The following is a 25,174-nucleotide window of genomic DNA, read 5'->3' as shown; positions in this document are numbered from 1 at the left end:
GATCCCGAGATTCTGGGATTGAGCCCTGCATCGGACTCCCTGCAGAGAGCCTGCTTCTCCTTCTGCCCATGTCTCTACCTCTCATGAATAAATAAATAAATCTTTAAAAAAAATAGAAATCTATTTGGGGTAGTAGCATAACTAAAAGATTGTAGCTCTAATACATAATATCTAGATGAAAAAAAAATATATATATATACTATCTAGTTGAATGTACCTTAAATTAGATTATCATGTTTGAGAGCTAAAAGTTACTCAGTGTGATAACATACTTACTGAACAATTGAACACTAAGGTTGTACTGTAAATGGTCATATATCCCAGTTTGCCTGAAACAGTTCTGGTTTATATTGTCCAGGTGTAATTAATAGCACCCTCCTTACATTCTCAAGTGTCCTGGCTTTGAGGATAAATTATTATATGGCTATCCTAACTATAACAAAAAAGAATGCAAGTGAAGATTTTCCGTATCTGTTTCCCGAGATACAAACCAATCCTAAAGAACATGTTTTAACATAGAAGTTAATCTTTGAGTCATGTATCATTTGGGCTGCGATTCATACTGCATTTTATAAGAGTGAAGAAAAATATCCAAGTCACTTAAATTTTTTTTATCCAGTCACTTTTTTTTTTTTTTAGATTTAAAAGCATTTAATGACATAGCATATATTTAACAGGACAAAAGTTGAGAGGTACAGGTCGGACGACTGAGCGCCAGGCCGGAGCGACCACCTCTCGGCTCAGGCCCGGCCTCTGGAGTTCATTCCTATCAATGCCATTTTGATTGTGCAGTAAGATGAAAATTTTGTCATTACGATCGTTACAGTGACAAAGAAATGCACACTATGTATCAAAGAGCAAGGTAATGAATCAAATATAACACAGTGTGGCAACGCACGAGCAAGTAACCATTAGAGTAACATGACTTTGTCCAGTAAATGCTTCAGTTCCACTTGTACACTTACCAGTGATTTAAAGGGTTTATTATACATCTAGTTTTATTATACTTTGTACTAGAATTATCTCAAACATACAATATAATGTATTTCAGAAAAAAAAGAAAAAAAAAAAACAAATTACAGATTATTTAAAACAGTATCAACTTTCTACTCCTTCTCTTATACCGGTATACCGACATTCTCAACTGTCCTTGCAGGTGATGCAGAAAAAGCCACAGGGCATGTGTTAGTAAGTGATGCCAGATACAAACGGTTTGGTCTGTAGATTGCACATTGTCTTCAGCCAGTCCCAAAAGCAAGAAGAGCACACATTCTACTTCTAGAATAGGAAACCATGCCTTTTTTAGGCTAAAGAAGGTGGACAGAGAAGGAGTGATGGGGGTACTACTTTTCTGGGCATCTCTCCAAGGGTTTCTGCCTCATGGCCTCAAATGTGTCTTTTTCCCCCTACTTCTGAAAGCAATTTCCCTTTAAGTTCCAAGTTTCTTTGTTTTTTTTGTTGTTGTTGTTGTTGAACTTCTCACACACTGAATAGCACTGAAAATTATGTCCCAATTTTTGCAATCTTTAGCTGCTGCCTACAAACATCACCAAATCTGTCATGGAATTGTATTTCATTTCCTCCAGCCCTGGACTGACATGAGTGTTTCTAATTCACAGTAATGGTAGGAAGGAGCAGACTGAAATTTTTTTCAAAAGGTCCATTGTGGCTCTCCTGTAAGGAGTGAATTCTTCAGGGGTTGGCATGCTAATATTCCACTAATATTCCTATTTGAGTAGAATGTCTGTGGCCATGACCAAGTTCTCTCACATAGCTTCACAACAGAGTTCTTGCACGTTGTCAGAAAAGATTTTTCTTTGACATTGGCTTCATGGTGTATGCCCTCTTTCCCCCTGCAGTTTGAATCCTGCTCTTCGCCATCTGCAACGCCGCCAAATTAATGTTCTGACAGCCATTGCCCTAGAAGTCCTCAAGTCCCTAATTGTGGCAAAAATTAATTTTGCACATTGACCACAATTTGCTGACACATTTGTTCTCAGCACACTATTATGCTGCAGTGGTCGTAAAGTTAGAAACAGCTCACTGAAAGCATCAGTTTGAACAGGATGTGAAACCTCAAAATACTACTAAGTTTGAATATCCATTTGCTGCCAGCCCCTTTCACAACAAAGTACCTGGGAATCACATCCGACTTACTCATCCAAAACGTATTGCTCTCAACTCCTATTCTTTATGTAATGAAGAGCATGTTGGCATTACTGGGGGAGGGTCAGGAGAGGGTTGCAGCTGGGGAGGGAGGTACATGGAGGACTTGATAGAACTGATAATACTCTATTGAATGGGGCAATAGATATATATATATGAGTATTCTATGTAACTCCAAAGATATATAATAGTCTTTTCTATGTACAACTTAGATCTTCTTTTTAAAAGCATATGGGACTTATGCATCTAATGTTGAAATCCTAGTGTCACCCAGATTCCGAGACAGGTACCAGGCCTAACCTGAGTGGTAGCTGATTTCTCCGACCATTTAACAGCAGTGTGAGGCTGTGCCTATGCCTAGAGTGAATGTTTTTCCTTTACGCTAATAACTGAAGGTTTCAATTGCTTTAGGAAACAGATGGTTGTCATTAAGAACACAAAAGCATAAAGGGTCTGCCCAGTGATCTGCTCAGTCTAGGGTCCAGTCTGACAATGGAACCAAGAGATGTTTTGTGAAAGCATAATTGGTACATAAACCTCATATGCCAAAGCCAGCAATAGACAAATGGAGAAGCAATCGTAAAGCACGGGATTACATGAGACATTGTGTGGGGCTAGCACAAAGAGAATCACAGAATAAATAGAGCCCCACAAACATAGTAGGAGACAATAGGGATGATATGTTCCATGATGATAATTAGTGTAGGTGGAGAAAAATGAAGAAAATATAATGAGAGTAAGCATCGAGGCAGTGTAAATGCAACAGTAAAGAATCCAGGTTCTGGAACGTGATCAAGCTGTATTTAAATACTATCTCCACCACTTACTAGATACATCACATTGAGTGAGTTACTTAACCTTTTGGTGTCTACATATCTTCAGCTATAAATGCAGAAAACAGTAGTTACTAACTCCATTGGGTCTTGAGAATTAAATGAAGTCATCCATGTTAAGCATTTAGTGCTTGACATCGGAAGCACTCAACAAATGTGAGCTTATCATGGGACCTGGAAAGCATTTTTCTAGGTTTTGGGCCTGCAAGGATGTTACAGAGGAAAGAGAAAAGTTGAGCGAGCCATTTCCATCCAGTGTGATGTTACTGAGGCAGGAGCCACAGATTCCTCTGCGAATACCCAATGAGCACCTAAGAATTAAATGGCTACCATGTCTTAAGCACTATTGTGGGAGCCAGTCTCCTAAGGGCTTTAATCACATTATCGTGAGTCCTCACAATAACTTCAAGCCAAGGGTTAAGTCCGCTCCATCCAGTGCAGAGCTAGGTTCCTTCCCCTTTGTGATGCAGGTCTTTGTTAGTGCTTCAAGAAAACTTGCACCCCAGAAAAAGTCCTTTCGCAAGAGAAAGCACAAGAGACTTGTCCTCACCTTCTGCCACTTTGCCCCAGGCCATTTTTGCCTAATCACATCTATCCATTTGGGGTGAGTGAGGGAAATCGCAAGCCCCAGGCATGGGTATGTGAGTGAGTTTGAGGGAAAGATGCGAGGCAGGTCAGTACCCTGGGGAAGAACTGATGGAAGTAGGTCAAGTGGAACTGCTGTACCTGTAAGGAGCTGTGTTCCCAATATTCCAGAGAATGTCCCCACACTGGAACGGTTTTTCTTGCATTCTTCTAGTGACATCAGCAGCATAACTGCAAATATGACTTGCTTCATGGCTGCCCGCAGCTATACTTCCTTCATGCTGGGTTTTGGGAGAACCCACAAACTATTCACTGCAGAGTCTCAAGCTCACTGGAAACTCTGAACACCTCATACTTAAAAGGAAAATCATTGCTTTTCTGAAGCTCCTTTGCTCCAGATTACGTAAAAGACTTTACCTGTATTCACCGATGTCAACCGCTACTCTGATCAGGGAATAGATAAGAGAGGCATTTCTGGGAATGAGTATCTAAGATGAATCTTAGGAGGATCCAAGCCCTAGACAAAGGGAATTGAGAAGCCTTTGACCTAAGACAAAGGAAAACTGAACAGCCCTAAATTAACTCCAAAATATATCAGCACTGATGTTTTTGATCATTCAGCTGGGTTTATTAACCACTTACTCTCTGCCATATCTAGTAATTCAATAGTAAACTAGTCAAAACAATTTCTGCCCTCGGGCCCCTCACAACCTGGTGGGAAAGACAATCATTAAATAATGTTAACTACACTCGTGATAAGTGACAGGAGGAAAAAGCATAACTTAGTAGGTAGGAGTCGAGTAAAGCTCACCAGAGGAAACATCTGAGCTGCAGCATGAGGGATAAGCAAGATTTAGGCAGGCAATAAATTGGGAGAGGGTGCCGGGAAGAGAATACAAGAGTGGCACGAAGGCCACCCTTGTGTGCAGGAAGGGAAGGAGGGGCCAGAAGTGGGAGTACCTGCCTACACGTTGCTGGGTCAGAGGATGTGAAATGGAGCCAAATAGGGTAGAAGACATGATGGGCTCTACTTTTCCTCTGTGTTGTACTAAATGAAGCAAGCTATCTTCCCATTGATAAATGTGCTCCAATAAACTCAGTTTCAAGTCTTAAGAATCCCTTGACCACCCAGAATAATACCAAGGAGATCCTCTGCATAGAGATCTGGGTTCCCTGAAGTCTCAATAGGCATATTTTCCCATCCTGGTGGAAGAGGAAGTCTCTTTTTTATAATCTTAATATCTTTCAAAGTGCCCGCCTAATGCCAAAGCACCAGTCTATAAGCCATTTGTGAAAAAATATTGTCAGCACTGTGCTGATTGGGGGAGGGGGCATCATCCCTGGATTTATGCCAAAGGGGAAATTAGAGAAACCCTTGATTGAATAGTTTAGTCAGCTCATACCCCCAGTAACTTCAATTTCCCTATCTTGCTTCTTGTCATAGTTTTCTATCTAACCCAGAAAAACAGAATGTTTATAAAGTATACGAGGTAATTTCAGATCAACTTCTTGGCCTACACCTACTATAGTAAACATCGAATTTCCCAGCACAGAGCAGTTCCCAAGGCAGCACTTCCCAAGATCTGTTCTGTAGAACACTATCATTAGGGATGCACCCGAAGTAAGGGGTCCGTCAGTCACTAAGGTTGAGAACACTACATGTGACATCCACTTATAGAAAGATACCACCACAGTAGTGTGTTAAGGCACTAACAAATCCTATGGCAAAGAAACCCAATATTTCCCACACATATGTAACTACAGGAACTCTGTTTGAGTAAGTGTGTCTCTAAGGCAAGACTACCTGAGGGCATTGCTTATTTTTTATTTAACATTTATTTAGTGGATACTATGTGCAGAGTAAGTGTGTCACAGAAAGAAGCAGCACTAATGGGGGAGGGCTTAGTACATTTGATGTATAGTTGCAAAATATTCAGTTCTATGGAAAATAAGAAATGGGTGGATGAACTCACAAGATGCATCAAGTATAGATCAGTAATTAGTAATTAGAGCATGTGTGGGTTAAACATCAATGAAAAGGGCTACAGATCCAAGAGTACCTGAAGTAATAAACACACATGAGGGGCACCTAGGCACTATATATTCACTATATATTAAATATCAATATTCATGAATCCTTAATTCAACAACCCACTAGCTATACCTAGTTTGGTTCCATGAGGCTTCCATGGCTGTTCAACAGACTACTTGACAAGCTACAACTGTAGCTAATTGCATCTCTCCAACAGAAGAAGTAACATTGATCCAGGACCCCCTTGCTGGAACCTCAATTCTTGTCTTCATATCTGCAGCAGGAAAAGCTGATGCAGCAGAGAGAGAGAAAACATCACATACCTCCGGATTTCAGCAGCATCCTCCTATCAATACCACTTGTTCCCTATCCGAAGTATTTACTTCTTTTTTAAAAAAGATTTTATTTATTTATTCATGAGAGACAGAGAGGCAGAGACACAGGCAGAGGGAGAAGCAGGATCCATGTAGGGAGCCCGATGTGGGACTCGATCCCAGGACTCCAGGATCACGCCCTGAGCCAAAGGCAGATGCTCAACTGCTGAACCACCCAGGCGTCCCCCTATCCTAAATATTTAATTTAGCCAATCTCCCCCTGCTTCCTTCAGTGTGTTTTGCATTGATTTAATAAACAATGTGATCCAAACGTTTTACTTTAGTGTGTGAGCCTTTATATTCCATGAACTCTGAGATAGCTTCCCTCACAGTGTACTTGGAGCCTACTATTGAATAAAGGTAATTTTCCACATGACAGAGTGACACAAAGATTTTTAAAACATCTGATATATATATGACACTGATAAACTTGGACTACATTGATCAGGGAAAAAATTATCAATGTCAAGAAAGATATTACTACACATTATAAAGATACTAAAAGAAGACTAAGGAAATATTAACCACTATATGCTGATAAATTCAACAACTTTGATGAAAGGAACAAATTCTGTGGAAGACATAAACTATCAATATTCACCCAAGAAGAAATAAATAAATAAATAAATAAATAAATAAATAAATAAAATAAATAATCTAAATAGCCCATATCTGTTAAATTGAAGTGGTAGCTTAAATCTTCCTCACAATATTACAGCCACTTTGGAAAACAGTAGGGCAATTCTCTAAAGGGTTAAACATAGACTGATTATATGACCCTTCTATTCCTAGGTGTATATTCAAGAGAAATGAAAACATATGTTGACACAAACACTTGTAATAAATTTTCACAACAGCATGATTCATAATAGCTAAAAAGTGGAAACAAACCAAATGTCCATTAACTGATCAATGGATAAACAAAATGTGGTATATCCACACTGTAGAATATCATTCAGCCATGAAAATGAACAAAATACTGATATGTATTGTAACTTAGAGGAAACTTAAAAACATTATGCCAAGTGAAAGAAGCCAGTCACAGATGACTACATTGAGTATGATTCCATTTATATGAATGTGCAGATCCATAAAGATAGACTTGTGGTCGCCAAGGCCTGGGGAGAAAGGGTGAAATTGGGACTGACTTCTGATAGGAATGGAGTTTCTCTTTGGAGTAATGAAAATGTTATGGGATCTGGCTGTAGTGATGGATGCAAAACTCTGCAAATATAGTAAAACCACTGAGTTGCATACTCCAAAAGGGTTAACTTTATGCTATATGAGTTATCTCTCAATAAAGCTATCCTTAAGTCAATCTTTGTAATTTACCATAATATGAGAGACAAAAATAAAAATCAAATAAATAGATGCAGAAAAATATGTGACAAAATCCAACATTGGGTAGCTCACTCAGTTAAGCATGTGACTTGACTTCAGCTCGGGTCATGATCTCAGCTGGGTTTCACATTCAGTGGCAAGTCTGGTGGAGATTCTCTTTCTCTCTCTCTCCCTTTTCTTCTGCCCCTCCCCCTGATCATGTGCGTGCTTGCCCTCTCTCTAAAATAAATAAGTCTCAAAAAAAAAAAAACTTAGCCAACTAGGAATAGAAAGAAACTTCCTCAACTGCTTATAGGTCATCTACAGCTAACATACTAGATGGCGGAAGTCTGAGTGCTTTCCCTCTAAAATTAGAAACAAGGCAAAGACATCTGTTCTCACCACTTCTACTTGAATTGTACTGGTTCAAGCCAATGCAACAGGGCAAGAAAAAGAAATAAAAGACAAGCAGATCGGAAATGAAGAAATAAAACTGTCTATTCATAGATGACATAATTGTCAATGCAGAAAATCCTATCAAGTCTATAAAAATAGCTATTAAAACTAGTAAGTGAGTTTAGTAAGGTTGCTGGATGCAACTTCAATATATAAAAATAAAGTGTATTTCTGTATCCTAGTGAACAATTGGAAATTGAAATTGAAAACAGGGATCCCTGGGTGGCTCAGAGGTTGAGTGTCTGCCTTTGGCCCAGAGCATGATCCTGGAGCCCAGAGCATGATCTTGGAGTCCTGGGATTGAGTCCCACATCAGGCTCCTTTCATGGAGCCTGCTTCTCCCTCTGCCTATGTCTCTGCCTCTCTCTCTCTGTGTGTCTCATGAACAAATAAATAAAATCTTTAAAAAAAAAAAAAAGAAATTGAAAACATACCATTTACCCTACTACGAAAAATATCAAATGAATAGCAATAAATTGACAAAGATGTGTAAGTCCTGTACCCTGAAATCTACTAAACATAACTGAGAGAAATTAAAGAAACCTCAATAAATGAAGAAATATTCTATATTCATGGACCAGAAGACTTAATTTTGAAGACTCAATATTGTTAAGAAGATAGTTCTCTCTAAATTTTCACATAGATTCAATGCTATCCTAATTAAAACCCCAGCATTTTTTTGTGTAAAAATTGACAAGATAATTCTAAAATTCATTTGGAAATGAATAAATAAATAGCTAAATAAATAAATAAAATAGCTAAACAAATTTGGGAAAGCTACAATAATCAAGATAGTATGGTATTGGCATAAAAATAAATCTCTAGGAAAAAAACTGAGTGTGGAAACAGGCCTAGATATACATGGTAAATTGATTTCCAACAAACATGTAAAGTGATTTATTATAGAAAAGATCCTTGGATTAGGATACCAGAAGCACAATCCATAAAAGAAAAAAATTGACAAATTTTATTTCTTTACAATTAAGGAGTTCTGTTCTTTGAGATACTGCTAAGAAAATGGTAAGAGTAGTTACAGACTTCAAGAAAATATTTGTAAATCACATAAAGGACTTATAAATTCAGCAATAAGAAAACAAATCCTGGGATCCCTGGGTAACGGTTTAGCTCCTGCCTTTGGCCCAGGGCATGATCCTGGAGTCTCAGGATCGAGTCCCACATCAGGCTCCCTGCATGGAGCCTGCTTCTCTGTCTGCCTGTGTCTCTGCCTCTCTCTCTCTCTCTCTCTCTCTCTCTCTCTCTCTCTCTGTGTGTGTGTGTGTGTGTGTGTGTGTCTCATGAATAAATAAAATCTTTAAAAAAACAAAAAACAAATCCCCAGATAAAATAGACAAATGATTTGAACAGACAATTCATCAAAAAGATGAATTTTGCCACATAAGTGGCAAAAACAAAACAAAACAAAAAACATTTACCATGTCATTAGATGGGGCACCTCGGTGGCACCTCAGTTGGTTAATCGTCTGACTCTTGATTTTGGCTCAAATCATGATCTGAGGTTTGTGATATTGAGCCCTGTATCAGGCTCTGTGCTAGGCATGGAGCCTGCTTAAGCCCTCTGCACACTCCTCAGATAAACAAACAAACAAATAAATAAAATGTCATTAGGGAAATTAAAATTAAAATCACATAGAGATATCTTTTGGAAGACTGACTACACTAACTGTTATCAAGGATGTGGAGCAGCTGGAACTCTTTTTTTTTTTTTAAGATTTTATTTATTTATTCATGGGAGACACAGAGAGAGAGAGGCAGAGACACAGGCAGAGGGAGAAGCAGGCTCCATGCTGGGAGCCTGATGTGGGACTCGATCCTGGGACTCCAGGATCACACCCTGGGCCAAACCAGGTCCTACACCGCTGAGCCACCCAGGGATCCCTTGGAACTTTTTTTTTTTTTTAAGTTATTACTTCCTTTCATCTTCCCAACAACCTTATGTATTATGATTTCCGTTAAGTTACTCACTCAAATTACACAAGCCAATGAGATGCTAAGCCAGAATTCAAAACTTGGACCATTTGACTTTGCTACCTCTTGTGCCCAAGATTGCGAATCCGAGAAACTACCAAAGGAGCCGACACCGATGCAAACACACGAGGGTTTATTACAAGCTCGAGCTTGGGTCCAAGTGTACCCGACACAGTGGAGCAGGGACTTGGACCCCGAGGCTAAGAGGCATAGCAGCTTTATAGGGGCCAGTGGCCAATGGGATACACAGAAAGTTGCACAGTCATGTTGGTCCACACGCAGGTGGCCAACTGAATCACGATTCACCCTATAGTGACCATTTGAACTGGCCTCTCGCTCTGGTCAGAATTGGCGGGCACAAGGCAGGGTTACATTGTTATGAGCAGATTTCCGGTAAGGGTGTGCCCAGCGGCTTGACTAGGGTGGGGCAGAACCTTAAGCAATAAGCAGGTCATGTGGGGGTCATACAGGAGGTGGCGGGTGCAGCACAAAATGGAGTTAGTCCAGCTCTGCTTGTCCAGGGGTAGGGGATTTTTGTTAAATTTCCTGGGTCCCACATTCCCCCCTTTTTCAGAGGATCCTATGCAGGTCCCAATCATGGTTCTGGGTTTCTGTCGAAAGAGGCAGTGGTTGGCACTGTTGCCTGACTACCATGAGTCGGACTGTATTGACTTGATCCTTAACAAACGCTACTGGTCTATTAATGAGGCAGGGTCCAAAGGTTGGAAAGAGGAGGCGGATGACGAGTGGGCCGGCCAGGGAGGATGACATGGTAGTCAGCCAGGGGGAATGATTAAACCAGGATTCGAACCAACCTTGTTGCTGCTCTCGCTCCCATTTACATTTCAGCAAAGAAGCAACATCCTACGTTTAAGGCAGCACATAACCTCCCCCCCCCCTTTGTTGTAAGAAGACTAAGTATAATCCCCTTTTATTTTGAAGGACAACCTCAGACTAGGGAGTCTTGGAGGTGGGAAATAAGTGAGAACGGCACAGTCTTAGCTTTAGGGGATTGTCCTTGTCCGGTTGGCCTTTCCATTCTGGAACAAAGTCCTTGAGAACGGCGTGTGGGTCAGCTGGCTGGACGTGGGTGTAGTGGACCCAGGGAGTAATCCCGTCGACCTTGAGAGCGGTGGGAGTGGTCAGGATCACAATGTAAGGTCCCTTCCAGCGAGGTTGAAGTGTCTGGTGTTGGTATCTCCGCAGGTACACCCAGTCACCTGGCCGGTATCGATGGGGGTCCGGGGATGGCCCAGTCTCGTAGAGGGCCCTCAGCTTAGGCCACACCTGCTCATGGGTTCGTTGTAACATTTGGAGGGAGAAAAGAAGTTGGTGATCATCAAACTCAGCAAGCACCTCAGGTTTTAAATTGGGGATTATAGGTGGAGGAAGACCGAACACGATCTCGTAGGGAGTCAGTCCCATCTTATATGGGGAATTCCTCATCCTATATAGGGTGAAGGGGAGGAGAGGCACCCAGTCCCCGCCAGTCTCCAGGGCTAATTTAGTTAAGGTCTCCTTTAATGTTCTGTTCATCCTCTCTACCTGTCCTGAGCTCTGGGGCCTATATGCACAATGTAACTTCCAATCTGCCCCAAGTACTAGTGCCACTCCCTGTGTTACCTTAGAGACGAATCCTGGGCCGTTGTCTGACCCAATCCTAACAGGAAAACCATACCTCGGTAAGATGTCTTCCAGCAGTTTCTTGGTCATGGGCTGTGCTGTTTCATGTTTGGTAGGAAATGCCTCTGTCCATCCTGAAAAAGTATCTACAAACACTAGTAAATACTTGTACCCACATTTTCCAGGTTTTACCTCAGTGAAGTCCACTTCCCAGTAGGCTCCTGGGCAGTACCCCCAGGAGCCGGGTGCCTAGATTAGATCCATGGGCGGTGGCATTAGTTAACTGGCATGCATGGCAGCTTGCCACAATCTGCTCGATCTTTGCTCGAGAGTCTTTAAGAGTGATCTTTGCATGTCGTATGAGGTCTTCCATCTTCCTTGTTCCCATGTGAGTACTCCGATGCATTCTGGATAGGACTCGGCGTCCTAGTTCCTCTGGCAAGATGATGCTGGAGTCTGCGGCCCTCCACCAGCCACGCAAGCACTGGGTCATAGGCAAGCGTTTGATCCAGTGTAAGTCAGCATCAGTATAGTTGGGGGTGTCCGGCAGGGTCCGTGCCCCCGGATCGGGTAGCGTGGTTGCTAAGACCTGGGTCACCAAAAGGGCCGCCTCCTTTGCTTTTAAATCGGCTCGCCGGTTTCCCCTGGCTACTGGCGCGTCTGCCTTTTGGTGCCCCGGACAGTGGATGACGGCTAGGGCCTTGGGCAGCCAGAGGGCCCTCAGGAGTTCAGGAATCTCCGTTTCGTTTTTAACAGTCCTTCCCTCTGCTGTCAGGAGCCCTCTCTCTGTAAAGGGCTCCGTGGATGTGAGCGGTGGCAAAGGCGGACCTGCTGTCGGGGTAGATGTTTATTCGTTTACCTTCCCCCATGGTCAGCACCTTGGCCAGTGCGGTCAGTTCTGTCCGTTGAGCCCACCATCCGGCTGCCAGTGGCTCCGCCCAGAGGGGCTCCCTCTCCGTGGTTAGGGCTGCCCCCGCATATCTGACTCCTCGGACAAAACTGCCGCCCTCAGTGTACCAGGTGGCGTCCGCATTGGGCAGTGGCTGGTCCTGGAGATCAGCTCTGATTCCGTGCACCTGTGCCAAAATTTCTTGACAGTCATGCAGAGGGGGGTCCCAGTCTGGGTTAGGGAGTAGCATTGCCAGATTTAGGGTTGTTGGTGGAGACGATATTCGTCTTCTAAACTCAGAACAAGCACCTGAATCGGGTGCCCCTCCTTGTTTAGGACTTTTGCCCCTTCAGGGTAGAAGCAAATTTGTGCCCCCATCTTGGTGAGCAAATCCTGACCTAACAACGGGTAGGGGCACTCAGGGATGACCATGAAGGAGTGGGATACCCGGCCCATGCCGAGATCCACAGTTCTTCAGGTAGTCCATGAGTACTGTTTGGTGCCCGTGGCCCCTTGCACCTGTGAAGTCTTGTTTGCCAATTTCCCTTGGGGTTGTAATAAAACCGAATGTTGTGCCCCAGTGTCCACTAGGAATTCAACAGGTTGCCCCTCCACTCCGAGAGTTACCCTGGGCTTGGGGAGGGGTGTCGAACCCCGACTCCCCTAATCGTCCAGGTCCTCCATTTCCAAGTTCTTGGCAGGGGCCTTAGATCTTTTGTTAGGGCAGCTTTTCACCCAGTGGCCCTCTTCTTTGCAATAAGCACATTGGTTTTTGTTCAGCTTGGGAGCTCCCAAAGGGGACCAGGGCCATCCTCCTTACCTGTCCCTGAAGCCAGCTTCTTGAGGTGCCTCCATCTGTCCTGTGGGTCATCCATGGTTGTGGCCAGCAGGATCTTGGCCAGGTTTCAGGTCTCCTGGTCACTTAGTTTGGTTTGTTGTTCTTCCAGACTTTCTCTATTATTATAGACTCATTCTGCTACTATCACTAAGTCCTGCAAGCTCTTCTCTCCCAGTCTCTCTACTCTTTGCAATTTCTTTTTAATGTCTGGAGCGGCCTAACAAAAGCCATGATAATTGCGGCCTTTGTTTCCGGGGCTTCTGGTTCATAGGGGTGTACTGCCTAAAAGCCTCTATGACTCTCTCTAAGAAGGCTGCTGGACTCTCATCCTTACCCTGTCTCACATCATAGACCTTGGCCAGATTGGGAGGCTTGCGCACGGCAGCCTGGAGACCTGCCCCTAGAGTCTGGCAGTGGACCTGGGGTCTCTCCTTACCTTCAGCTGAGTTGTGTGCTTTGGGGGGTAAAAATGGTTTTAGCCAAGGAGGGGGATTCTCGATCATGTCCTGCCAGATCAGGATGTAGAGCACCTGGTCAGGGTGGCCATCCGGTTTGTCCCTGAAGATCACGGCCTTAACCTGTAAGACAATAGGTAGGTGGAAAGTTCCTTCTCAGGGCCATCCCACGTCAAAGGTTGGCCATTCTGATATGCAATAAATTTGGAATCTCTCTCTGTGTGTGTCTATGCTCAGAATACGAGCTCTTTCCCTAACATCTGAGAAGTGGGAGAGCATAAGAGACAGGGGAGTGGTTTCTGTCTCCCATTATGTCCCCAATCCACACCAAGACACAGACAGTAAAGACGATTAACAAGGACCCAACAACACAGACAAATGCACAAACAGTTAACAAGGACATAGTAACACAGACCAACGTTCCAGTGCCGCCGTGGAGACAAAACAGAAAGTAACCTGAAGGGCTGGCAGCCGGCCCTACTTACAGATGAGGATCCCCGTCCTCCTTACAGACGAGGACTCCTGTCCTCCTACAGATGAGGACCTCCGCCCTCCTTACAGATGAGGACCCTGTCCCCCAGGCGGGGGCAAGGGATGTCTCCTTAAGACCCCCAGTCGATGGCCCCGCCGGCGTGTCCGCCTAAGCCAATGCTGACCCAATACAGATCGGAATTCCTACAGGTAAAAGTACAGTTTAGAGCTCTCAGAGAATATGCGCGCAAAAGGTAGAAAAAGTTGAGTGCACTCACCACACGTGAAACCCTCCGGATGGGGTCCTGGAGGTCTCTTGGATCCCGGACGAGCCCCCAAATGTGCCCAAGATTGTGAATCTGAGAAACCACCATGGAGCCGACACCGATGCAAACACACGAGAGTTTATTTATAAGTTCGAGCTTGGGTCCAAGTGTGCCCGACACAGCGGAGCAGGGACTTGGACCCCGAGGCTAAGAGGCGTAGCAGCTTTATGGGGGCCTGTGGGATTGTAACATACACAGAAAGTTGCACAGTCATGTCGGTCCACACGCAGGTGGCCAACTGAATCACGATTCACCCTATAGTGACCATTTGAACTGGCCTCTCGCTCTGGTCAGAATTGGCGGGCAGTTTTGGCGGGCACAAGGCAGGGTTACATTGTTATGAGCCGATTTCCGGTAAGGGTGTGCCCAGCGGCTTGACTAGGGTGGGGCAGCACCTTAAGCAATAAGCAGGTCATGTGGGGGTCATACAGGAGGTGGCCGGTGTAGCACAAAATGGAGTTAGTCCTGCTCTGCTTGTCCAGGGGTAGGGGATTTTTGTTAAATTTCCTGGGTCCCACAGTACCCACAATCATAACCTCTTATTAACCTGGTTCAAGGAGGCCCTCAAGGAATTTGCAGTCCAGTAGAGAGACACCACCCTCCAACCTATAAGAGAGTAAATGAAGGGGAGAAAAGGCAGAAATTTGGTGAAAACGAAACTAATTCTTGCAAGGCTCCAAACTAGACCGTTGACCCAGTGGCATAGGTTCTGGATATAGAGTCCTGGTGCTTCTGTCAGGCCACTTGACAAGGGGGGGATTGAGGAGGGATGGGAAGCCTCTGTCTAGACTAAAGGAGATTGGAACATGCACACTCAGTTCGGACAGCCCCACCAGTCAGGGCTTCTCCAGTTTCTGCTATGTTAAAGACAAACAGAAGCAACTGAGCAGACATTGCCTTGTCCCATTTCAGGAGTTCCAAGAGAGGTTTTTAATGGAAAGTTCTAAGATTTAGAACCTTAGATGAGTCCTTTCATTGCTCAGTATTTCCGCTTCCTCATCTGGGGAAGTTGAACTAGGTGTTGCCATCGTTCCTACTATGTCTCACATGCTTTATTCTAGCCTGTTTTTATGGTTTTCCCAAAGAGAGTATGAAGGCCATTCATGAAATGTCTAGTAGGATGACTTGACTTCTCTCAGCAGCTCTGCTGACTACAGGGAAATGTACTGAGATTATAAAACAACATCATTAACTAAAAAGGAATATCATTAACTTTGGATGCTTTTATATTAATAATTACTTTTTTCATTATAGAAGTAATAGAGGTTAATTATAGGCATTTTAGAAAATATAGACTGTGAGGAAAGAGTTAACACAGCAGGTATGGTTGCTTGCTCTTTACATGTCTTTTTTTTTTTTTTTTTTTTCCAAAGGACTCATGATTAACTCTTGGCAGCCCTTAAGAGTGCTCTCTGTGTTAGTAGTTGATGGATTTGATATATATTCCTGGCCAATGGACCATACCATAAGTGCTTCTAAGGTTGCTTTGCATAAACATCAAGATCAATAACAGGTACCTAGTTTCATTGTTTGGGTTGAATTTTGATCACCATAGTTGGTTGCATACATAGCAGAATATACTTATGTGACCAGCCCCCAATAAAACCTTTAAACTCTGAGACAAATAAACTTCTCTGGCCAGACATTCTGAGGGACATTAACACATGTCCCAGAGTTAATGGCAAGATAAAAAGAGTACTCCCGTCTGGCCTCAGATAAGGAATATTTGGACCAGGAAAGACATTGCAAGTTTGTGTTGAATATCTCTGGACCTCATGTATGCTTATCATTTTCCTGCCACTTTTGCTTTGTATCCTTTGCTATAATAAATCTCATTGAGTCCTGTGGGTCCTTCTGGTGAATCACTGAATAATACACAGATAAATATATAAAAATATATATGTTGATATATACAAATTAACCAAAATCCTTATACCTGGAGATAACTACTTGGCTAACTTTAAAAACAAGTTTTTGACCAATCAAATCATCTCACAGAAGTCCTTTTAAATTGTGGGGAGGCAAACAAAACTGCTAATTAAATGGTAAATTGTATCATGGAGTGAAAATTAAAATTTATGAAAGCCTCGTGTTAGGACTTAGAATAATTTTATTGTGTTAAATGATTATCAAGATTTACTGAAGTTTGCTTTTGTAAAATAATAATGGTTTAATCTATGACTTAGCCCTTTATTTGGAATCCAACTTTTTTTTAAATGGTGAAAAAATTTATATTTAGATTTATAGCCGGCTGGACTCAGTTTAGATGATCCCAATTTTGTTGGCAACATCCAAAGCATCATAGTCAGGAGCCAGTCGAACATATGCTTTCTTCTCTCCATCAGGCCTGATCAAGGTGTTGACCTTGGCCACATCAATGTCATAGAGCTTCTTCACAGCCTGTTTGATCTCGTGTTTATTGGCCTAGACATCCACAATGAACACAAGTGTGCTGTTGTCTTCTATTTTAAAACTTCATGGCTGACTCAGTAGTCAGGGGGAACTTGATGATGGCATAGTGATCAAGCTTGTTTCTCCTGGGGGCGCTCTTTCTTTCTTTCTTTCTTTCTTTTTTTTTTTTTAAATTTTTATTTATTTATGATAGTCACAGAGAGAGAGAGAGAGAGAGAGGCACAGGCACAGGCACAGGCAGAGGGAGAAGCAGGCTCCATGCACCGAGAGCCCGATGTGGGATTCGATCCCGAGTCTCCAGGATCGTGCCCTGGGCCAAAGGCAGGCGCCAAACCGCTGCGCCACCCAGGGATCCCCAGGGGCGCTCTTTCGAGAATATTTGGGCTGCCTTCAGAGAGCAGGGTCTTGGGTCGTCGGAATGTAGGTGACGTGCGGATCTTCTTTTTTTTGTGACTGTGCACGTCTTTCAGCACCGCTTTCTTGGCTTTGGCTTTGGCTTTGGGAGGGGCAGAGGCTTCCTTCTTCGCCTTCGTGAAAGGTGGAATCCAACTTTTAATACTGATTGGGTTCCTATAGGAAGAGACAGGACACTTTTTTTTTTTTTAAGATTTTATTTATTTATTCATGAGACACACACACACACAGAGAGAGAGAGAGAGAGAGAGAGAGAGAGAGGCAGGCAGAGGGAGAAGCAGGGTCCATGCAGGGAGCCCGAGGTGGGACTCGATCCTGGGTCTCCAGGATCACCCCTGGGCTGAAGGTGGCTCTAAACCGCTGAGCCACCCGGGCTGCCCAAGACAGGACACTTTACAAGAAATGGCTTTATAATATCACCCAGGAACAGATAGTGAAAAGCAGAGACTATACTTGAGGGTCTGGGGGAAAAGGGGTGGGGGAGTGAATGAGACTAGCTATTCTTCCATGTACCCCTCATCTTGTAAGTCATCCTTCTTTGACAGTTTTCATGACCTTAGTAATAATAATAATTACTACTAACACCTGTTGAGTACTTATTCTGAGCCAATTTCTTTTCTTTTTCCTTTAAGATTTCGTTTATTTATTCATGAGAGACACAGACACAGGCAGAGGGAGAGGGAGAAGCAGGGTCCACGCAGGGAACCCAATATGGGACTCGATCCCGGGACTCCAGGATCACACCCTGGGCCAAAGGCAGATGCTCAACCGCTGAGCCACCCAGGTGTCCCTCTCTTCTAAGCACATATTTTCTCTTAATCTTCAAACAGTCTCTTCAGTAAATGTTACTATTTCTTCCTTTATACAAATGAAGATACCAAGGCGAAGAATAATTAAGTAGCTAGTTTATGAAACTAGTAAATGATATGGTACTGGGACTTGAACCTGAACTCAGAAAGTCAATACTTTGTGTACCCTTATATTTATCCAAATGAGATGTCACTGATAAAAATGGGCTTTGGAGTTAGGTTTTGTATTAGGGTTTTCCAGGGAAACAAAACTAAAAGATACACACACACACACACACACACACACAGATTTATTTTAAAGAATTGGCTCACAGGATTGTGAGGGCTGACAAGTTTGGAATTTGCAGAGCAGGCTGGCAAGCTAGAAATTCAGGGAAGAGTTGATGTTGTAGCCTTGTATTTAAAATCTGAAGGCTAAACACTTAGCCAGGTTTCTATTTCTGCAGTCATGAAGCAGACTTTCTTTATTCTTCAAGAAACCTAGTTTTTGCATTATGGAGGTAAAAAAAAAAAAGTCTATCGATTTAAATGTTAATCACACATACAATGCAACCATCACAGTTCTGAGTTTTCTCTTTTGAAGAAAGAGAAGGTGGATCTCCAAATGTGATTTGCTCACATTTGAGTCAGCTCCCTCCCAAGTTAAAAACCAGTCCCAGGAGCTGGCAATCCCCTTAGCCACAGCCATGCAAGTGTGGGGTTGGCCAGAAGAGGGCACTGCCTTCTACTTGTATAACCATCTGCAAGGGAACCAGTAGGATGGAAAAAAATGTTGACACCACTTTCAACTGTTATTTTTTACAGTCCCTGATTTAGCTTAGCATAGCCTTTGGTAAAATAAATGCTGTGAGCTTTTAGTTGTACTGGGAGGCCAAATAACCTCATTGACAATACTCACATTTTACGTTCAACAATGCAGGAAGACATGGAAGGATTGTGTCCTTTGGCTTTCCTGGTACATTATAACTGGTTCAGTCAGACAGAAACAAACCAGTTTTCTCTAGAGTAAGCCAACTCAGGCTGATGCAGGGGGAAGGAAAGAAAAAAGCTAGGGCATTTGGCGCCTGAGAGAGAGAACTGGGAGGACCCCTGGGGCGGCTGAGGAATCTTTCAGCAAGATACAGAGGATGGGTTTGGGAAGTTACTTATTGTGTCTGGGTTTGAGAGAATAATAGTGCAGACCCCTTTGGCAATACAACTCTGTCTAGCTGCGCAGTTAATCTAGTCTCTGGATTCTTAATTGGGAATGGAAATCCACATAAGTATAGTTATTCTTTAGTTCTCATTAATAATTAAAAATCTCCCTTCCCTGCTTCCATTTTAAATGACAACTTCCATTTGTACAGCTTGAAATTTTGCAGAGGGCTTTTCCATCCCACAGCAAGTAATAGAGCCGGTACTAATTACTTCCTATTTACAGCTGAGGAAACACCGGGTAAGGGCTTTGCTCTGGCTTCCCTGTAATCCAAGCCTTAGAGGAGATCAGAAACCTGGGGCTTGGGATGCCTGAGTGGCTCAGAGGTTGAGCGTCTGCATTTCGCTCAGGGTGTGATCCTGGGATCCAGGATCGAATCCCACCTGGGCTCCCTGCACGGAGCCTGCTTTTTCTGCTTATGTCTCTTCCTCTGTGTCTCTTGTGAATAAATAAATAAAATCTTTAAAAAAAAAAAAAAAGAAACCTGGGGCTTGATCTTAGCTTTGTGCTTTGTCCTCTATCAAAAATACATTCCTGGGATCCCTGGGTGGCGCAGCGGTTTAGCGCCTGCCTTTGGCCCAGGGCGTGATCCTGGAGACCTGGGATCGAATCCCACGTCGGGCTCCCGGTGCATGGAGCCTGCTTCTCCCTCTGCCTGTGTCTCTGCCTCTCTCTCTCTCTCTCTCTCTCTCTCTGTGACTATCATAAATAAATAAAAAATTATTTAAAAAAAAATACATTCCTAACTCTCATTGACTGCTATTTCCAGGGTCAATTAAAGCTGAATGTATGCAAACACTGTGAGCTAGTGATTCCACTTGTAGGAACGTGTGCAACAGGAATGAGGGAATGAGCACCAATAGGTAGGTGTAATACTATTCATACCAGCATAATTTGAAATAGCCAAAACAGAAAACAACCCCAAATCTCATCAACATAAACTGTGGCATATTTCTATCATGGAATACCATAGAGTAATCCGAGTAAGTGACCAAGATCTATACAAAATATGAAAAAACAGGCAAACACATGTTGAAAGTCAGTTTAGTGCTTATATCTCAAGGACGAGTTACAGGGGTGGGGGGTGGGGCAGTGGTCCTCTAGGGTGCCTCTAACATTCTACTTTGTGACCTGTGCCTCTAACATTCTACTTTGTGAAGGTTGGTTACCAGGGTAACATAGGTGTGTACACTTTGTACAAATTCACTAAGCTGTACAGTTACAGTGCATGTGCTTTTCAGTATCTGTTACATTTCAAGAAAACAATTTTAAAATACGGATTTGTCTAAATAAATCACTTTGGATTTATAAGCAAACTTTAGAACTGCCCAAATGTAGCTGATCCCTGATTACAGCAGATTTGTTTGTTGCTTTGTTCTAACAGTGACCACATTACCATTCCCCAAAGAATTTCCAAAGCACAGAGAGAGAGAGAGAGAGAGAGAGAGAGAGCAGGTCAACAGCTGCCTTTGCATTTGTGCATGCAAGAATACATTTCAGGAGGGCTGCCCCCCAGGAAGTTCATTCCTTGCCTCCAATACTAAGAACATGTATTCTTTCTGTGTGTCCAAAAAGTACGGAAAAGGAAACATAGAAAAGGAAACATCCAAGCAGGATAAGCCAAACAGAAAACAGCTCATCGAAATGAAAAAGCTCCCTTTTTAATTTTATTTTTTATGGAATGTTTCACAAATTTGCATTCATCCTTACACAGGGGCCATGCTAATCTTCTCTGTATCGTTCCAATTTTTTTTTTTTTAGTAAATGTGCTGCCAAAACAACCATGACTGTCGCATTTTTAACACTAGCACTATTTTGCAGGAAAAACAAGAAACCTAACCCCTGCATGCTGGAGGTGCGGATGGCACCTCTGAAAGAGAGGGCATGGAGCAGCAAACCAAAGCTGCTCAGAATTCCCTGGCAGGCTCTGGTGAAGTCATAAATGGAACCAGATTTCCTGTTTCCCAGGGTACTGTCTGCTTCTCATTAGCCATTATTGCTTCTTGCAGGACCATGGTGCTTGAAAATCTTAAAGGACAAGAGTACAACAACATATTAGATCAAGGGTTGGCAATCTTTGTCCATGGGCCAAGGACATTTGGTTCAGAGTTAAGCACATGCACGCACACCATACTCGCTCACTCTCTCTGCTGCTCTGGAGCACTTGTACCAGCTCTGCAGCTCTTGCAGCTTCTACCTCAGTGATTCACTGCTGTTTCAGTCCCACATTCTCTCCCAGGAGCAAAAGACTGAAAGTCTTGAAAACTATTTTTTTTAAAGATTTTATTTGTTTATTCATGAGAGACACAGAGAAGCAGAGAGACAGGCAGAGGGAGAAGCAGGGAACCTGATGTGGGACTCGATCCTGGGACCCCGGGATCATGACCTGAGCCAAAGGCAGATGCTCAACCGCTGAGCCACCCAGGTGCCCCAAAAACCATTTTGATAGATAACCACTTTCATACTTTCTCCAACCAGATTGTGTTTGAAGGAGCTATTCCTCTTTCCTTCTTCCCAGTGGCTGGGGGGACACTAGGTACTTTTTGTACCTTTCCATGATATGGTGGAGTTATTAGAATTTATACCCATAGGCATGATGGGAACACAACCACAGAATGACAGGGCAAGAGCAGAGGCCAGGACTGAGCTGAGGTGTTGACTTTCCAGGGTCTGAAAGAGTCCAGAAGGTAGCAGAGATACTCTGGAGTGCACATACCTGGAGCCTAGCACCAGGACTCTTCTGGCAGCGGCGATCCTCAAAGCCAGGTAGATGGCACAAAGACATGTACTCAAAGGAACTAATCGCAGCATTGTTGTTACAGAGGAAGATGAAAGGCAACTGAAGCACCCAGCAACAAACTGTGTTCGATTATACGGTACGTTATATACCATGGATTATCATGCAGTCATGAAAAAGAAGCCTGTTGTATATTAACTAACACAGAAGGTGGTCTATAATAAAAAGTTAAATGATACGGGCAGGTTGGGGAAAACTCTATATAGCATAATTCCATTTCTGTATTTTAAAAATCCTGTGTGTGTGCACACAGTCTCACATCTACTAGGAAAAGATCTAGAAAGATACATACTGAACTATTCTCAGATTACCTCTGTAGAAGAGAATGCAAATAGAGAGGTAAGGGAAAACTACCAGTTTTTGCCAAATTTGTGTCTATATTACTTGTTTAGACCAATAATAGCTCTTTGATAATTTAAAAAAGCAATTGGGGCATCTGGGTGGCTGGGTCAATTAACTCTCTGGCTCTTGATTTTGGCTTAGGTCATGATCTTGGGGTAGTGAGATTGACTCCCGAGTCAGAATCTGTGCTGGGCGTGGAGCCTGCTTAAGATTCTCTCTCTCCCTCTGTCCCCCCACCCATACTCTCCTTCTTTCTCTTTCCCTCTAAATTAGGTTAATTAAATTTTTTTTCAGGATTTTTTAAAAGATTTTATTTATTCATGAGATACACAGAGAGAGAGAGAGGCAGAGAGCGAAGCAGGCCCATGCAGGGAGCCCGATGTGGGACTCGATCCCAAGACCCAAGGATCACACCCTGAGCCAAAGGCAGAGGCTCAACCACTGAGCCACCCGGGCGTCCCTAGTTAATTAATTTTAAAAATAAAAAAGCAATTAAAAACCCCCAAGACTATGGGGATATAGTATGTAGGAGGCACATTTGATGTGGGTGATCAGCATGGCCAGAGGCTTCTGTGACTCAGGCCCAAGGGCAGGAAGTAGACTCTGTGAGAGTTGGAGAGAGGCTCCAAGCTCCTGATGATGCAGAACAGTTTCTTTTTTTGTTTTTTTTTTTCTGTTCTCTCTCTTTGGGGCCATGTACTTTTGGTTCTCATTGGGTCACTTCCAACCCTAGGCAGACCGAGTGGAAAGGCCCCTCCCTAAGAAGAGCCAGGGAGGATGACTTGGGCCTACTTGGCCCTAAGCCTTAATTAGGAAAAAACCTCCTCTTTACCTTGGTACCCATTTCCTTGGGACACTTTTCATGCGCATTTGTATCAGAGCAAAGGATCTCCAGAGGTTGAGGAAAACGGGACATAGCGCTTGGCAACATTCAGTACAGCTCTACTATTGCTCTCCACCCAGGCTCCACCTGAGAATTGCCTGGGGAGCTTTGAAAAAATAGAAACCTCTGGGGCACCTGGGTGGCTCAGTGGTTGAGCACCTGCCTTGGCTCTGGTCATGATGCTGGGGCCCTGGGATCAAGTCCCACATCAGGCTCCCCTGGTCATGATGCTGGGGCCCTGGGATCAAGTCCCACATCAGGCTCCCCGCAAGGAGTCTGCTTTTCCCTCTGCCTATGTCTCTGGCTCTCTCATGAATAAATAAGTAAAATCTAAAAAAAAAAAAAAAAAGCCTTAAATATAGTTGTATACACTGAAATAGAGAATGCAATTTTTTAAATGTTAGCAAACGACCAATGTTGGATAAAAATAGAATTTTTCATCCATTTTCAAAAGTGTGTAAATTGGTTAGGAGCCTTTTGAAAAGCAATTAGACGATATTAAGAGTCTAAAATACTTTCATATTATTTTGTCCAGTAATAAAACTTCTGGAAATTTCTCCTGGCAAAAAGCAAACTGGCTCAAATAAGGATAATTTATGTGACAAATGATCTCATTATGTTTCTTTTTGTAATAGCTAAAAATCAGAAACAAACTAAATCTTCAAAAAAAAAAAACACTAAATCTTCAATAAATGGCAGGTGAATGGTTAAATAGGTATACTCCATGGAACGTTTTGTAACAAAATTGTAATGAAAATTTTTTTTAAACTTTCTTTTCTATTCTTTTTAAAAATTTTACTTTTGGGGGGCATGTGGGTGGCTCAGTTGATTAAGTATCTGCCTTTGGCTCAGGTCACGATCCCAGGGTCCTAGGATTGAGCCCTGCATCAGGCTGCTTGTTCAGTGGGGAACCTGCTTCTCTGTCTCCCTCTGTCCCTCTCCCCTGCTCATGCTGTCTCCCTCTGTCCCTCCCCCCTGCTCTCTCTCTCAAATAAATAAATAAAATCTTTCAAAAAAACCCCTAAAGACTTCATCAAGAAACCCAGGACCCTGGGATCATGATCTGAGCCTAAGGCAGACACCTAACTGAGCCATCCAGATGCCCCATAATGAAAATTTGTAATAATAAGTTAAACATGTACTAATGATGAACTTGTAACATTTCTTTGGACAAAAGTACTTTTTGTACTTACACAAAAGTTCATTTCAGAAGAAAGAATAAACATGTTCAGGCCTCATCCTAGTCAGGAAACTCAAAGGATGGGGACTAGACATGAAAATTTGTTTCCTCAGATGATTTTTTTAAATTATTTATTTATTTATTCATTCATGAGAGACACAGAGAGAGAGAGAGAGGCAGAGACACAGGCAGAGGGAGAAGTAGGCTCCACGCAGGGAGCCAGACGCAAGACTCTATCCCAGGTCCCCAGAACCACATCCTGGACTGAAGGCGGCACCAAACTTCTGAGCCACTGGGGCCGCCCTCGCAGATGATTCTAACTGAAGTCAAGGATGAGAGAGCACCATTGGCCCTGGGTCCAAATGAGACTTCCCAGTTCAGGTGTGGCCCAGTCCAGCTCACCTGGATGGTACTAAACGGTTTGTGTTTTCCGGGCCTAATCCCTGACTAGAGATTGCCAGGTAGCAATCCCAGTAGGAGGCTAATCATAAATTTGAGATCATGGTCAAATAGCACTCCATCTTACCACAATGAGCAGCAGGTAGAGTCATTATGAGGTAGATGGGGATCCCTGGGTGGCACAGCAGTTTAGCGCCTGCCTTTGGCTCAGGGCACGATCCTGGAGACCCGGGATCGAATCCCACGTCGGGCTCCCGGTGCATGGAGCCTGCTTCTCCCTCAGCCTATGTCTCTGCCTCTCTCTCAATCTGTGTGACTATCATAAATAAATAAAAATTTTTTAAAAATTGAAAAAAAAGAGGTAGATGGTTGAAATAATCTAGGTAAGA

At 43.1% G+C, this 25,174-nt stretch overlaps 1 non-coding gene and 1 pseudogene across 1 annotated transcript; both read right to left on the bottom strand.

Moving 5' to 3' along the window:
- Positions 1-16,616: 16,616 nt before the first annotated feature.
- Positions 16,617-23,239, bottom strand: LOC121492538 (annotated as a pseudogene).
- On the bottom strand, positions 20,855-20,961 carry LOC121493998. The gene has a single exon (XR_005988646.1). It is a non-coding gene; the product is annotated as a U6 spliceosomal RNA (small nuclear RNA).
- Positions 23,240-25,174: the final 1,935 nt, after the last annotated feature.

This window comes from Vulpes lagopus, chromosome 6, assembly GCF_018345385.1.
Source record: "Vulpes lagopus strain Blue_001 chromosome 6, ASM1834538v1, whole genome shotgun sequence".
Classification (NCBI taxonomy): Eukaryota; Metazoa; Chordata; class Mammalia; order Carnivora; family Canidae; genus Vulpes; species Vulpes lagopus.
Note: the sequence above shows the minus strand (reverse complement) of the source record. Positions and strands in the feature narration are given on the sequence as shown.